General features: G+C 48.1%; 1 pseudogene; it reads right to left on the reverse strand.

The window, feature by feature from the left end:
- LOC128333837 (NXPE family member 1-like) overlaps positions 1 to 15489 on the reverse strand; it is a 189953-nt pseudogene extending 174464 nt beyond the window's left edge.
- Between the last annotated feature and the right edge of the window lie 828 nt (positions 15490 to 16317).

Genomic DNA, 16317 nt, shown 5'->3' on the forward strand with positions numbered 1-16317 from the left:
CTGCTGGACAAGGGGCATATTCTGAGCATTTCCCAGAGAAGGTCCTTTCCCAGGGGGTCCATCATCTCTCTATCAGAGAACAGCTTCCTAGCATCTGCAGTTAAACATGGTTCGATGCTAGAGAGCAGCAGGGCTGGGAAATGCCCTTGTCTACCTGAGGTCTTGGAGAGCAGCTGCCAGATTTGAGAGGCTGGGTTAGAAGGACCAGGGGTCTCCCGCCATCTAAAGCAGCTTCATATACTCCGGTGAAATCAGGGGAGGATCGGGCAGAGTTGTGGGCGTGTGTGTGTTGGGGACGCCTCTGGCACTCTGGCGTCCTCCTCTGCTCTCTACTTGGCCTTTGCTGGAACAAGATCCCTGGTCCACTGGTGCCGGGGCCCAGCCCCTCAACTGCCTTCCCTTCCACCCCACTAACTTTGCCTGGGCAAGTAGGGAATTGGCCAAGAGGCATTTCCGGAGAGGGATGGAAATGTGGCTGCATTTGAGAGAGAGAATAAAAATACATCAGGCTTACAACAAACTTTGCTGTAAAGACACAGGCTGGGGAGCTTAAGTTTCATTTACTGTGAAGCCAAAATAACTACCTAGAACAAAGTGGCTCTTTCCGTCACTCCACATGGCTTAGCTCACACCACATGCAGTAAAGGCGGATCTGCTGTAACTCCTCAAGAGCCATCAGCATCCATCACCTGTAGGCTGATCTACAACAGGGCTGAATGCCTGTGGACCGGGGCCAGGTCCAGCCTATGCCTTAACAGGGGCCCAGCCCCTCCTGACTGTGCCTCCACCCCACTGCCAGGCAAGGCCTGGTGGTTGGTGTACTCACAGCACAGCTGGGAGAGGAGATGTGTGAATCCCCAGCAAGCACACACACGGGATGGACGGCTGAAGCCAGAAGACACATCCAGGAAACAGCACACGCCTAGCTGGGCAAGACAGCTTGTCAGAGCCGTGATCAGGTGTCCACAAGGGAAGGGCCACGTAACATTTATGTGCTCAAACTCAGAAATGGACGAGATCTCTGAGGATGACTCACCACTGACCCAAGCACAGGCTGGGACAAAAGGGGATTGACATTTCCTGAGGAATAGCCCAGAAGATCTCCCCACCCCTGCAATCCGAGGGAGGCGGTGGCTCCCCAAACCAGACACATACCCTATCTCTGAACTCTCCTCTAAGTGCTGCAGGAGCAGAATGGCAAGTGGAGCAATCGGCAGCTCAGAGGAGAAGGCACAAGGACCCCTAGAGGCACCACGCCTCCACTCCCCAAGGAGATGCACCTCCAGAAGAGGGAGCAAGAAATGACATGAGGGGAGAGCTCATCTTGCGCTAGCAACTAAGCATGAATTGTCCCTTTTGCTAAGCAGGGTCCACTCTGGTTTGCATTTGAATGGGAGACTACATGTGTGAGCTCTGTAAGATATTCCCCTTAAGGGATGAGGCCGCTCTGGGACGGTGCTTGCATGCAGAAGATTCCAGGTTCCCTCCCTGGCAAAATCTCCAAGACAGGGCTGGGAGACACTCCTGCCTGCAACCTTGGAGAAGCCACTGCCAGTCTGTGTAGACAACACTGACCAAGATGAACCAAAGACCTGACTCAGTAGAAGGCAGCTCTCCATGTTCCTATGACACAATCTCTAGATCAGGCCAAATGCAAAAATGCTCAGTTGCTGGTGCAACATCTGCTCCTGCCCAACTCCTTGCTGGACAGCTCCCCTTGCATAGACCCTGCTCCTGCTGCTTTTGCCTTCTTGTTGGACAGCTCCCCAGGCTCTTCTATAAAATAGGGAATCTACTCAGGATGGGTGGCAATGTGACAATCTAGCAGCACAATATTGTCTGCATTGCCCAACAGAGACTCAAGCAAAAGTCTGCTTTAGCTGGAGACGCTGGGGACCAGACCAGGATCCTTCCGCATGTGCTGTGCCACTGAGTTAGTACACAGCAATGCCTTCAGCAGCCTCTGTATTGACACTGCATTTCCCTTCTGTTCTGCCCCTAGCTGGCATCTTTTCACCAGACTGTTGCTGCTTCTTACACACACAGCCACACACCCCCACACGCTCATGTAAAAATAGCACACTTCTCTGCAATTGTACCGCTCTTCAGGCGTGACTCAGAGATTGACCTTTGCTCAGCACCCCATCCTGACCCACAGCCAGGGGCCCGGGCTGACCGTGGCCTCCTGGCTCTCTCCTTTCTGGCCCTCAGCAGGGCTGCTCAAGGTCTGGCGAGTTTAAAACCGAGGCGTTTGCATCCGGCGCCCCTCTGGCGGTTCAGATCTCACCTGCAATTCCTATGACAAATCCTTATCAGAACCGCCCCTGGCAAGTCCGTGGTGACTTTGTTCAGTCTTATTAGCTCTGCACAGATTAGCTCTCGGCAGCGCTTAGCCCGTTTATACAGATTTCTGATAAATGTTTTGACTGATTTTCCCGACTCTGGAAAGACACACAGAGAAACCCCCTTGCTCTTCCAAGGATGCGATTACATTGAAAGGCATGAAATATTCATTACCTCTCTCGGCAGTACTGCCTCCCAGAAATCCACCTTTGCCACACTCCCAGGGGGGCAAAGCTGAGGAAGTTTTTAAGAAGCAAAACATTTAAAAAGAACACCACCACCGTCTTTTAGAAAAGCAGCAGCAGATTTTGCTAATACTGCAGGCTCATGTGCAGCGTTAGGTATGGTGCTGCCCCAGTCCAGAGCCCGCTATGTGCTCCAGGCCAGCCTCTGTGCTCTGGCATCAAGCGCCCTTCCATTTGTGTCGCTGGAACATCAACATGTGGGCAGACCTGGAAGCACTGGCTTGACATCCAACTGCCCCAAAGCCCGTCTGGGGCCCACTGAGAAAGAAGACTGAACCCTTTGCTCTGTCAACAGACCACCTCCCCCAGACCCTCACTCCCCTTAGTCCCCCATGGGGGGGGGAACAGAAGGTGCATTTCTGTTGGAAATAGCTGGGACTCAAACCCACAACTTCTTGAGCTGGCTGCTGGGGTCCCTGGTGGTGAGCCATCTTGCAGGTCAATCGACCTCGGCTCTGTCTTGGCTTCCTGAGGTCCAGCACCCCGAAGCCAGCCAGTGATGCTTCCAGAAAGGACTCCGCCTCTTCTAAAACTCTGTGAGATCTGGAGGAGCAGAACTTGGGAAGCCCCTCAGCCGGCTCCATCTTCAATAGGGCAATTTGGCTCCAGCTTCTTCTAACGGAGTAGCATCTCTCGGTCCTGCAGGCCTGCTGCTTGCTTCTCAGTTCCTGCCACTCCTGAATCATGGCCCCAGGTTTTACTCAGCCCCCTCCAGGATCTAGTAGGGGTATAGTGCTCCAGGTGTCTTCCTGTCTGTCTGTCTGTATCCCTCTGCTCTCCCCCTGGTTCCCAGCCTCCCTCTCTCAGAAGAATCTGCCTCCTGTCTCTCCCTGACAGGCAAAATTATGCAAATAGAGAAGCACTCTACCCTGACCCCAACAATGGATTGCAATCTTCTTGTCCTCCTCAGATACAGGATGGAAATGTGCCGTGGTCCCTTCCACACAGCCATTTAGTCCCTGCCAGACTTGGCTTCCTGCTATTAGCCCTTCGAGTGCTGCTGATTTGTTTGGCTGTCATTTGGACAAATGTTGATGGGCAGAAACAAGCAGATCTACCCCCTCCCTTCTAGCCAACTCCAGCTAAATGAAAAGGGGGGGGGGAGAAAGGACAAATAACTGACCCATAAAATAAATACAAGGCTTACATAGTTTCTGATACAGATTAAATATTGTAGGAATCATTTCAAATGAATAAAGAGCTAGCAGAAGGAAAGCTTTAGACCTCGGAGTAGAAGGGAGCAGAAGCTCAGCAGAATGGAACAGATGGCTTAGAAGTTGGAGAGGAGGCCTTTGATGCTGCACGTAGGCTTGGCTCGGAGGCCAACTGGCCTCAGATGCTCATCCCAAGACGAGGCACAAGGAATCAAAGGAGGGCCGAGCAGCACAAGATGGACACCCCCATCGAGTTGCCATGCCCCCCGGAATTCCAGGTTTCACCTAGATTTTAAGCATCTCACCCAGATTGCTTAGCCCACCGAGATTCACCTGGATTTCAGCTTTCATTAAAAAGAAAAAGGGGAAAAAGCTAAGCTCTAGCCCTTGTAGAAGTGGAGTTATGGAGCAAAACATGCAGTCACTATTCACTCAGGGCTGCAAAATGTGTATAACGGACATGCAGACGTCAGGGTGAGGGTCGTTCCAGGGAAACATTACCTGGACTTCCTCCACCAAAAAAAGAAATCTGCTGCCATCAGCTGTCAGAGATTCAAGGCAACCAAAACCAGCAACAGCACAGGAACATAGGAAGCTGCCTTAAGCTGAGCCCAACGCTTGGTCCAGCTAGCTCTGTATTGTCCTGCACTGACCGGCAGTGGCACTCCCAGGTTACAGGCAGCAGGAGTCTCTCTCAGCCTGCCAGAAGATGCAGCCAGAGACTGAAGCCGGGACCTTCACCATGCACAGCAGATGCTCAGCCACTGAGCTGTGGCCCCATCCTCCAGTGGAACGGCTTACAATGCACACACCCCTGTAGTCTCCTATTCCTGGGCAGACCCTGCTTAGCCACAGGGGCCATTTGTGCTCGCTCCCACAAGACCACTGACTCCGCCCAGTGCAGCAGTAGCAACCACCTAACTCCAAAGCGCAGAGAAATGACCGGAATGGGCTGGAATGAAACCTATTTCCTTCTGCACTGCCATCTAACAACAAGACCGCCAAACCTTACAGTGTGAGCAAGTAACTTCCCCAGCCAACGTGGCCCCAGGAGGAAGAACAGCCCACCTTGGTAATGAAAACGTAAGGAAGACGGCTCTGTTGAAAAAGCAAAGAATGGAGTGTCTGCAGCCATTCCCCCGGCTGGCTCTTCATTGCCCTCCCTATTATTGTGGAACTGTTTGCTAAGGCACCCCGGCGGCTGAGGCAGCGGGAATCGGCACTTGTCAGACGAGTGCGAAGATTTAATTTTCATTTCCCCTCTCTGGATAGGTTTGGCTTCATTCTCTTTTGCTCCCCGGATGAATGGCCAGCCTGCAGGCAGGGCAGGAGAGACTGGAGCAACCCAAGCTGCTGCCTTTGGCACCCCCTGGCTTGTTAGGGCCGGCCGCTACCGGGTGAAATTATTCTGTCGAGTCCTGACTGGTCTGCATGGGAGATACCAAAGAGGGCACCTCACAGGTGGTGGAAAGTGTCTCTGCGGGATGCTGGGCCGGAAGTCTTTAAAGGCTTAAGGGGCAACCAGGCCACCCTCCAAGGTGCCTGAAAAACTGCAGGGCCTCTCTTTAGCTAACAGGGCACAGGTGCCCCATGCCACAGGCGTCTCCCCGCAACAAGGGAGGCCAAAGAGCTGCCACTTTCGGCACCAGCTGCCACTTTGCCACCATCATGAAGGGCAGCTTGACACAAGGCTCTGGCCATGAAAATGCACCGAAGGGCGAAAAGTGGAAGCTTTGTAAAGACAGAAGCAGGTGCAAGTGGAGAAGCAGAGCAAAGAGAGGGTGCGGCAGAGACTGGAGGAGGGTGGCGAGGTGGGGCGAGGCGCAGGCTGATGGGGAGACGAGGCCTGGCTCAGTGGCCATCTTAGGCAGCTCATTGCTATTCTTGTTGGCTGCCATGTTGAGCAGCTCCTGCCAAGGCAGTTGTCTGAGCAGAGATGATGAGAGGCGAGTGGCAGTGCCTGCATCTGGGAAGGAGGCATCCCCAGGGGACTCTGGGGAGCCGATGAGCACAGAGAGGAGGGAGGGAGTGGAGAGCAGCAGCAGCAGCAGCAGCAGCCTGCTGTGATCAAATATTCCTTTGACTGCCGGCAGCTTCCATTCGCTTTCCCCTTTGCTCACTTCCAGGCTCCCTGAGTCCAGTTTGCTCCAGTGCCAGCAAGATTTGCCTGGGCAGAATCGGCTGGAGCTTTGAGGAAATATGGGGTGCAGGGCTTTCCTTGTTCTCCAATGTGCAATAAACTCCGGAGCAATAGGCATGCAATAAGCAACAATAAATCCTTGGAAACGCCAGTTTACAGGCATTTCCCCAGTGAGTGCTGGAGGTAACGTGTAAGCGTGTGGCATTCCTGGTTCAGGGATAGCAGGCTCCAGGCAGTTTTGTCCCAAGTCTTTCCCTTACAGGGCAGTTATAGTCATTAGCATACATGGTTGTTCATCTGAGTCAGCTTTGAGCCTGGGCAAGATATTGCTGACATCCACCGTGAGTCACGGGATAGGCCAGTCTGTCCTCCAAAAGGGCTCTTCTGCTGGTTTTCTTCACAAATTCCCTTCCCCCCCTTCTTTTGTTGCTCTGTCATGTCAAATGGTAAACAACAGGGCTGGCTTACATTCTCCTCACTAATAATGCTCATTACTTCCGATGCCCTTCTCCTGTCCTCCTCAATTTCCCTCAACTCTAAACAAGAAAGCCTCCTTTGATGGCAAACATTTGTCTCTGCCTCCGAATCTGCAATCACATCCTTTGCCCAAAGACAAACCCATTGGGACTGGCTCTGTTGCTCTTGAGGCAAGGTGCTCGGAACTTCCTAGGAAAGATGACCCCTTGGTTCAGATCATAGCCCCGCGACCCCTCCAGCAAGATGTGATGGTCTTGGCTTGGGACTTTCCCTGGTTACTCTCTAGTCTTTTCATGGTCAGGTCCACAAAGCCCTTTTCTTCCTGGGTAATGGCTTGTCCCTGAAGAGGAGGCTGTAATTACACTTTAATGAAACCCAAACAACAGCTATTCTGGAGCACAACCTCAGGGCTGGATGCCAGAAATAGTTGTGCTGTTTATCACACACCATCATCCACACTGCATACAGAGGGTTTTTTACAGGGATTAATGGCTATAGGGGTCAGTGATGACCGGAGCTGGCCAGGAAGAGCAGATTCAGCAGAGTTCCACAAAACAATGTTCACGTACATCTGTCCATGTAGTTTAAAAAACAAACGAACAACCCACTAACCTTAAAGAAAGGAGTTAGGAAGGCCTCCTTAGGGAGCGAAGGTGGAAGAACAGAGAGGATCCAACTGGGAATCTCCTCCCACCTGACCTCACTGATAGGCGGGATCCAGGATCAGGCCTCCCTCGCCAACTCGGCCCACCAGAAAAAGTAAATACATGGTGAGGTTCATATGGGTCTGATTACAATGTGTGTAAAATACAGTGTGATGTAATCCATATAGTTATAGCATGCAAAGGATAATCATAAACCATGCAATTTTTAACAGAACATCTCCTATGTAAATAGCTTGATAGCATCTGAGCAATTCTTTTCAAAATAAAAAGGAGGCAGTACAAAGGAGACAGCCAAAAACATTTGGAAAAGCACTAGACAGACTCCTATCCAAAGTGGGGGTGGGATATCCCAAAGCAGGCATCTCCACCTAAGGAAATTTGTTTTGAGTTAATTTGGTTCAAAATACAGATTGCTAGAGGGTTTTGTTTTTTTTTTAACCCAGGATACTTCCCTTTGCTTCTTTACAGCAACGAGGGGCTCTTTATCCCCTTCAGATTTAAGATTAAACTATTTACTACTCTTTTATTCAGAAGGTAATATTTTAACCAAAATGCTGCCTTGCGAGATCAGAACCATTTCCCTCCTCACTTTTTGCTGAGATCCAAGCTTGAGAAAAAGGACTCTGCATTAGAAGCAGATTAGGAGAGAATAAGGTGTGTGGGAGAAATAATTCTTTTGCCAACCGTTAGTAAATTGGAAGGAGCACACTTACAGAGTCTGGTCTGATGTGCTGCATTGAATTGCTCAGCTCTGGCCCTGCAGTCTCAAGAGCCCCATGCTTGTGCCACTTGGCCCCTGTCTCTCATGCACAGGATCCAGGCCTCACCCCCTGCTCCAGTGGTGACCAACCATCTCTTCCTTGCTGCAGAAGCTCACCTTCCTGCCTCAATAGTGAGGAGAGACACAGAGCTAGTAAGAGGAGGTGGAGGGAAGGCAAGATAAAAACCACCATCAACCCAACAATGTCCAAGACAAGCAAAAGTGTGGCAGAGGGTCTGGAACTTTCCAGGCCTGAACAGGAACAAACCATCAATATTAATTTTTGGTTTTGTCTATGGAAGTCCATAAGGATGGTTGTGGGGCGAGGGAAGAAAGCGGCATTGTAGAGCAACCCTGAGACAAAATATCCCCTTCCAGTCAAAAGAAAGGCAAGGGGTAGAAGAAGCACCTTAATTCTGGTCCCTTTGGGGCTGAAGTTACTCAAAGCACTACCATAACGTTTCATTGGCAAGAGCCGATTTTAACTTCGTGAGCAAAGTAACGCTAACTGTTAGTGACACGCCAAGGAGGAAAGGAAAACATTGCAAAGAAGTAACTGCGCTGACAGAGACAGATCCTTCTAGGCATCCCCCGACAAAAGGTGGGCTTAGCATTGAAGAGAACCTCCTGGCAACAAGCAAGGAGACAAATGCAGGCCTCTAGGGAGCATCAGGCTCATCCAAATCCCCATTTTATTCACTTCACAGGCTTTTAACCAATTGCTTCCATATTAAGGGAAAAGAAACAACCATTTCCTTCTTTTGCAAGCACAACGCCCCTGCACGGAGCTATTTGCTCCCGTGAAGGGAGTACAAAGCATTGATAAGATCATGCCGTGGTATTTTGGTTGGTTGAATGATGCAGAAGAAAGATCAATGCCCTCGCTGCCTTCTCCGTCACTACTACTTCTCCACTCTTTAGTCCACACTCTTAGGATCATGCACGGAGGAGTAGGTCATTTCCACCCTTTCTAAGTACAATTCTGGTCCCTTTGGGGTGAGAGAAGGAGGCCTCCCCCAGCCACCCAATGCACATTCACAGAAAACATGCCATGGGCAACCGCCTGCTCTCCATCAGATGCCTGAAATCTATCCTGCTGCATTCCAAAACTTGCATCATGTAAAGAATTAAGGGCCAGTCTAGCAGTCATGACATTAGCTCTGGTATGCCCACCTTATCTGGAGTAAATAGCATGCATGTGGTGGTGGTGGGGATAATGTAGAGAGGGACCATGCCAGGGGGGTCAGAGGATCCTACCCTCTACCATGGTCCCAGTCTGGACTGGGGTCCTGCACCTGCTATTTACACAAGAAATATACAGGCATGTGGCTTGCATTCCTACAGCCACACAAGGCAAGCACCGAATTTTATCCTGGGAGGCAGTGCTTAAGGCCTGAAACCATGATGAATGCATGCTGCACAGCAAGGTGTATTCTAAGTTTTGTCTCCTTCTGCGCAAGCAGCAGGTGCAACCCACATTGATGGAAGGAAGGAAGGAGAAAAGGAGAAGACAGAGAGGAAGCAAAAATAAATAAAAAATTGAGGTGCCTTGCAAAGGATGGAAGAAAGTGGCATCTGGTGGGCCACTATATGAAATAGGATGCTGGACTAGATGGCCTTTCTTGGGCCTGATCCAGCAGGGCTGTTCTTATGTTCTTAAAGCAGGCTCCACCATTATTTTCTGTTTCTTTTTTGCCTCACAAAGATTCCCTCTGTGAATCTCACACGAAGAATCCTCCTTGCTGCCAGCTTGGCACTCTGGTGCTCCTGGCTCTTAGCAGCCTGACCTCTCCGGGGTAGAGCCGAACCAGCCATTATCCCCAGGTCCCCTCTGCAAATTGGATGGTTGCGGCTGTCGGCTCTGCAATCTGTCTGCACCGTAAGTAGAGAGCCTGGTGCCGGGAGACTCTTCTCTTTTGGTGTGGACTCCAAAGAGAGAACTCGCTGAGCTCTGGGGCTGCTGCATGCAGAGGGAGATCTAAAGGAAAGGAAAGAGGCTGCCGCTGCCCATTAGGTGAGCCATTAATGCCAGGCTGGACAGAGGAGGGAGGCATCCTGCTGGCTGGTGTAGCAGAACAGTGCCCAGAGCCTATTTGTTGAGTTCACATAGCTGAAGCTCGAAAGTGCCGTAGGAAAGAAGCCCAGGCCACATTCAGATCAACACAGCACGGGGCAGCAGACATGATCCCTCATGGAGCACCTCCAACCAAGAGTTGGGAATTGTGACTGGATCCTCAGAAAAACCGATTCGTCTGTTGTCAAGCCTTTCTGTTGATAAGCGACAAGATCTCTCAGATCCATGCTTCATAGGTGGCGTTTGCTCCCGATTTCTCTCAAAGGCACATTTGACTCGCACATTAAGCATTACAGCCTGCCTCTCCCCCCACCCCCACCACGTGCCACAAGTCAAAGCAACATTTATCACTAATTGCACAATTACTTCTCGTGGCACCAGAGATGGGAGCCTTGACTTTTAGCAATATCAAGTTTGCAGAAAAGTCAAGGCAGTAATTATGCGAGGCAAAAATCATTTAGTAAATTAAAGTAATTCCTCACCAGACGCGGTTAAAATTCCATGGATTCTATTACTAGCATAATAAAATAATTGCACAATTAGGAGCAAATTACTTATTCTTTTAGAAGTGCTCAACTTACTGCAAACAATGTCTTTTATATCAAAGATCATCTGCTTTTAGCTAATGAGACCTGGTGGTTGGTCTCCATCCACGCTACAGACCTGCAAGGAAATCGCCATCAGAATACCAAAAGGCTGCCCAGGGGGTCGGGCGCTGGAGGAGATTACTGGGCATAAGCCTATTATTTCTCTTTCAGGGCCAGGTCTGTCCACTCATTTAAAAATCCTTTTGTGTTCTTTCACCCCCAAAGCCAACATAACCCTGCTCCATGACTCTCCTTTTCCAAGTAATTGAGTTTGTTTTGTCAAAATATGTCATTTCTCATCATCCTGGCCTCCCCACCCCCCACCCCATGCAGTTGGGTTGTTCCTTTAGGTACCAAGGCCTATCCTTCAGCCTTCAACTCCTCCCTAATGCTGGCACTTAGGAACCAAATAGCCTATTGCTCGATAATTCTGACATCAGAAAAACTGATATTTTATTCTCCCCTTTGGGTTTCCCACACCTGCTTCTACTGTTTTAAGGAACTCTCCGGAGGGGTGCTCGTGTGAAAGGCGGGGGAGAGCCCAGCACCCACAAAAAACATGCATTACGCCATGCTATGGTCCCAAACACTTCATCTAGATGGATGGGCCATTGGGCCCTTTTGGGGCCAAGGTACCAGCACCCCAAAAGGTCTTGATGAATCATCAAGACACCACCATACTGGGATATTTTGAATGGTGTCTGTATTCCAATATGGGGTTGGTGATGGAGTCATCAAGACCTTTGGGGGGCATCCTGTAGCCATACAATCATCATCATCTCTGTGAGCATCTCATTTGTCCTTCCCTCCAAATGGAGCAAACATGAGAGTGCACACCAGAAGAAGCCAGCAAGGGGCAAGCAAACATTGGCTCACTTGGGAAGCCAACCCCAATCGCCTGGCAAATGCCCAAAGGGAAGCCTGCCCAAGAAGGCAGGGGGAGACTGTCATGCATCACTGGCAAGGAGGGCTGGCTAAGGGGCAGGAGCACTATGTGGCAAACAAGCCACACGAGCTCATAAGCAGATCAGAAGGGCTCCATTGTGCCTCAGATTCCCTCAACAAAAGCCATGCTGAGCTTAATGCTAACAAGTGGAATTTTAGTGGTGCTGTTATAGTGCCAAACACATTGATTAGCAGAGCCCAGGAAAGTGAGGGGTGGGTAAGACTAGAAGGTAGCTTTGTATCTATTAGGTGTCCAGCTGGTCATAAAGAGTCCCCCCCCCCCCCGCTTTCGTGGTAAGGCATTGCCTTCCCTGGCTTCTTGGAGCTCCAAATTATGAAGATATCCACCGCTTAAAAGCAACAGGACCATTATGTGGAAGAAAGGCTGCCACGCTAATCGTAGCTCAGAGCGCTCGCAAATTGATCCAGACTCTGGTAGGGCAACGCAAGCAAAACTGGAGGGCTTGGGGGAAGCGGTGAGGCAGTGTCAGCAGAACAGCCGCCTCCATGGTCCAGGAAGCATTGTGTCACACACAATGCGAGGCACAAAGGAGCAAGCTGTTTCCTCCAAAAGGACCCACTGCTGGATGGCATTAGGACAAGAAAATGGGGCCCTTTCAAAGCATTGCCGCTTCTAACAAGATAGAGGGAGGGTAGCGTGCTGGCCAACATGGAGAGGAGACCCTGAGGGCACATTTGTGTCTCCCCAGCTCCCAATTTGCCAATACAGCCACCATCAGGGAAGGGAAAAAAGAGTTCCTTTCAACGTGGCAGCAATGATGTCGCATGGAATAGCCCTGTCGTGCCAGTGACATGCACAAATCCTCTTCACTATGACTTCTTGCAGTGTGGGTGCTACAGAGCACCTGATCTTATTAGCCGCCCCATAACAATTTGTTTTCTGGGCGAATTACAACACAACATTAAAACATTCAATAAAAACACATCACACACATCAAATCACAGCACACACACCCCCAAATATAAAATACAGTACAAAACCTAAAAACATTTTTTCCAGTTTAAAGAATCAAAACAAAAAAAGCCTGACTGAGGTCTTTACCTGGCAGCTAAAAGAACTAAGTGATGGTACCATGAACCTCCCTGGAGAGGCTATTCCATAAATGGGGTGCCACCACTGAAAAGCCCCTCCCCCTAGTAGCCACTGAAGTAGATCTTCAGTTGAGCAACCAGGGCTGGAGACTGCAGGGTTACTGGAGGAAACATCGCTTAACTGGAAAAAATCATACGAAAAACACCAACAAGGAAATAATGATTTGCTATTACAAGTCTAGTCCAACTAGAAGAGGTTATTTAAAAAGAATGTACCAAATTTGGAAAGAGAAGCATCCAGATACAGAAATGACAGAACAAAGGCTAGCAGACCAGAGAAGATTCATAATAAGAAACCAAGTATTCACAGGAGTTGAGCTGGAAGAACTGCAAAGAGCAACACAGGCTCAAGATATGGAAGAAGAATTACCACCAATTGAAGAAGTTGCTCAGGCGCAGGTTGGGGAGGTGTTGGCAATAGAGGATGCCACTGTCGCTGAACTGTTTCAAAATCAAAACCAGGCAACCTCCCCTTTGCCTTCATCTCAAAAACCTGAATGCCGTTTAACAGAAAAGCAACAAGAACTAAAGCAAAAAAATAACTGAGCACATGAACCAAACAACCACCAGAGTTCGACTTCCAGCTCTAAAAACAGTTGCTAAAAAACAACTTGCTCAGGCATTAAAAGATGTAAATGCTGCACTTGCAGAAATAACAACCAATAATTTGCAAGAAACAAACCAACTAATGTACACTGCAGCAACAATAACACAAGAGCTCGGATATAAGATCAGTGGACCTGTTAAAAAAGAAAGTAGTACATCACCTAAATGGAAGGTTAGATTAGAAAATTAAAATCGCCAGCCTTAGATCAGATGCTAGTAAACGGAAAGATATGGAAGACAAGAAGCTGAAGAATGAAAACACCAAACAGTAGCTGATCCAAAATATCATCTAGATTCAAGGAAAATTAGAGCAGTCCTGGAAATAATAAAGCAGCAAATAACAGCAGTGGCAAAGAAGATTAGCAAATATGAAGCCAGAACTACACAACACAGGCAGAATCTCCAATTCCAGTCGAATCAGAGACGTTTCTACCAAAGCATAGAAGGAGAAACTGCAAGAACCATAGAAATACCAAATAAAGAAGAAACAGCGCAATTCTGGGAAGAATTATGAGACAATCCAATAAATTATAATTAAAAAAGCAGGCTGGGTAAAAATAAAAGGTCAAAAAATGTAACCAACAAATGCAAGATCTAATAATAACACCAGAATTAATAAGTGAAAGAGCAAAGAAAATTAAACATTGGACTGCACCAGGCGACGATGAACTGCATGGCTTTTGGCTTAAACACCTAACAAGCCTTTATAAACAACTATCAAAACAGTTCAATCACATTTTGCAAGGTGGTGATATTGAACAATGGTTAACAACTAGCAAAACTCATCTCATCATGAAAGACCCAGCAAAAGGTGCAGTTCCAAGTAATTATAGACCGATAACCTGCCTGCCAACCATGTCCAAATTATTAACTGGAATAATAGCAGATGAAGTAATGCAACACTTATTAACTAACAAACAGCTTCCAGTTGAACAGAAAGGAAATTGCCCGAACACCAGAGGCACAAAAGGCCAGCTGCTGATTGACAAAATAATTTTAGAAAATTGCAAGAGAAGAAAAACAAATCTAAGTGTTGCATGGATTGACTACAAGAAAGCCTTCGACTCATTGCCTCATACATGGATACTAAAATGTACAAATGGTATCAGCAAAAACATTCAGATATTTATTTAAAAAGCAATGAGCATGTGGAGTGCACAGTTTATTTTATTTATTTATTTATTTATTTGATTAATATACCGCCCTTCCAAAATGGCTCAGGGCGGTTTACAATTAAAACAAACCATTAAAACAATAAAAAGCTGAAACAAATTAAAAACAATATAACAATCAACAATTTAAAAACATTTTAAAACAGCAATTAAACAATTCCAGTAACTAAAAGCCCCAAAATCGGGTTAGAATTTAAAAACCCTGGAAAGCCAGGCCAAACAAATACGTTTTAAGGTTAACAACCAATGGTGAGACACTTGGAGAGGTTAGCATTAGAAGAGGTATTTTCCAAGGGACTCACTATCCCTCTGTTGTTTGTAATCGCCATGACTTCACTATCACAAATACTAAACAAAATAGGCTTTGGATACCAAACATCTAAAACATCAAGTAAAATCAACCATCTGCTGTACATGGACGATCTGCAGTTGTATGGAAAGTCCCAGTCAGAAATCGAATCACTGCTAAACACTGTCTGTATATTCAGTCGCGATATAGCAATGGAGTTTGGATTTTGGAGTTTTAGCAATGTTCTAGACAAGTGTGCTGCATTAATAATGAACAGAGGGAGAATAACAAAAACAGAAGGAATAGAACTGCCCAATGGAAGCAACATCAAGAACCTGGAAGAGAAAGAACATTATAAATACTTGGGCATTCTCACACCGGATAACATTGCACACACTGAAGTTAAAAGAAAAATTGGAAGTGAATACATCAGGAGAGTTAGAAAAATCCTCAAGTCCAAACTCAATGGCGGGAACACCATATAAACCATAAACACCTGGGCTGTACCTGTTATCAGATACACTGCAGGAATAATAGACTGAAATTAGCCATCCCAGGTCCTTGGGAAGGACTCGATATCTGGATAAAACAAACCAGTCAATAACACCTGTCTGACTGTGTAAACAAGAATAATAATAAATCAGCCAAAGCTGATAAAAGGTGTTCCAAGCACAGAGGCCACTTGAGCCTATAGTGACAGTGCTGGATCGATGAGCAACCTGAGACCGTAAACCTGGTCCTTTAGGGGGAGTGCAACCCCATCTAGAACAGGCTGGACATCATTCACCCAGGCAGAGGAACCACCTACCAGCAGTACATCTGTCTTGTCTGGATTGAGTCTCCACTTCTTCACCTTCATCCAGTCCATTACTGCATCCAGGCACTGATTTAGGACAGTCACCGTACAACTGAGTGTCATCCGCATTCTCATGACACCTCAGGCCAAATCTCCAGGTGACCTCTCCCAGTGGTATCATGTAGATGTTAAACAGCATCGGGGAAAGAATGAAACCTTGTGGAACCCCAAATCATAGCTGTGAAGGGGTTGAGCAGTAGCCCCCCAGCACCACCTTTGGGGAATGGGCTTCGAGGTAGGAGCGGAACCACCTCCAAGCAATGCCTCCTCCCATTCCCAACCCGGTCAGCCTCATTGGGTGTGGGACGTAAGGAAGGATGCTTCCAGTATTTTTGAAGCTATACAGAATACAGGAGAACCCCGTTATCTGTGGGGGCTCCATTTCACAGGGGCCCCGTCGTGGGTAGCGAAACCGCAGAAAACAAAGCATTGACGTCTATGTAAACGTGTATGTGTAGGTTCCCAGACTCTACAAAAATCATCAAAACTGCCCCCCCAAATGAGAACATGTACCAAATAAAGTGCTCTACTTTGCTCCACTGGCCCTCAGGAGTCCAAGGATGCCCCCCCCCCACAAGTTGAAAAGTTGCTAAAAGTTGCTGGGTTTTTAAAAAACCAAACCAAACCAAACCAAGGGCTCCTACACTCAAAATGGTGGCCGGAAATAACCACTGAGGTCATTTCCAGCCACCCCCAACCCGCAGATATGTGAACATAACCACTTCCCTCTTTTTTGCCCCCACCCCCAGTGTATACCAAGGTCGGGCTCCATTACCTGACCGCAGATACATGGGAGTGCAGATGGTGAGTCCATGAATAGTGAGCTTTCCCTGTATCCTGGGATGTCTCTGTCCTCAGAAGCCACCACAGAGTGCAGCTACACCACCGATA

Source organism: Hemicordylus capensis, chromosome 8, assembly GCF_027244095.1.
Source record: "Hemicordylus capensis ecotype Gifberg chromosome 8, rHemCap1.1.pri, whole genome shotgun sequence".
NCBI classification, from domain to species: Eukaryota; Metazoa; Chordata; class Lepidosauria; order Squamata; family Cordylidae; genus Hemicordylus; species Hemicordylus capensis.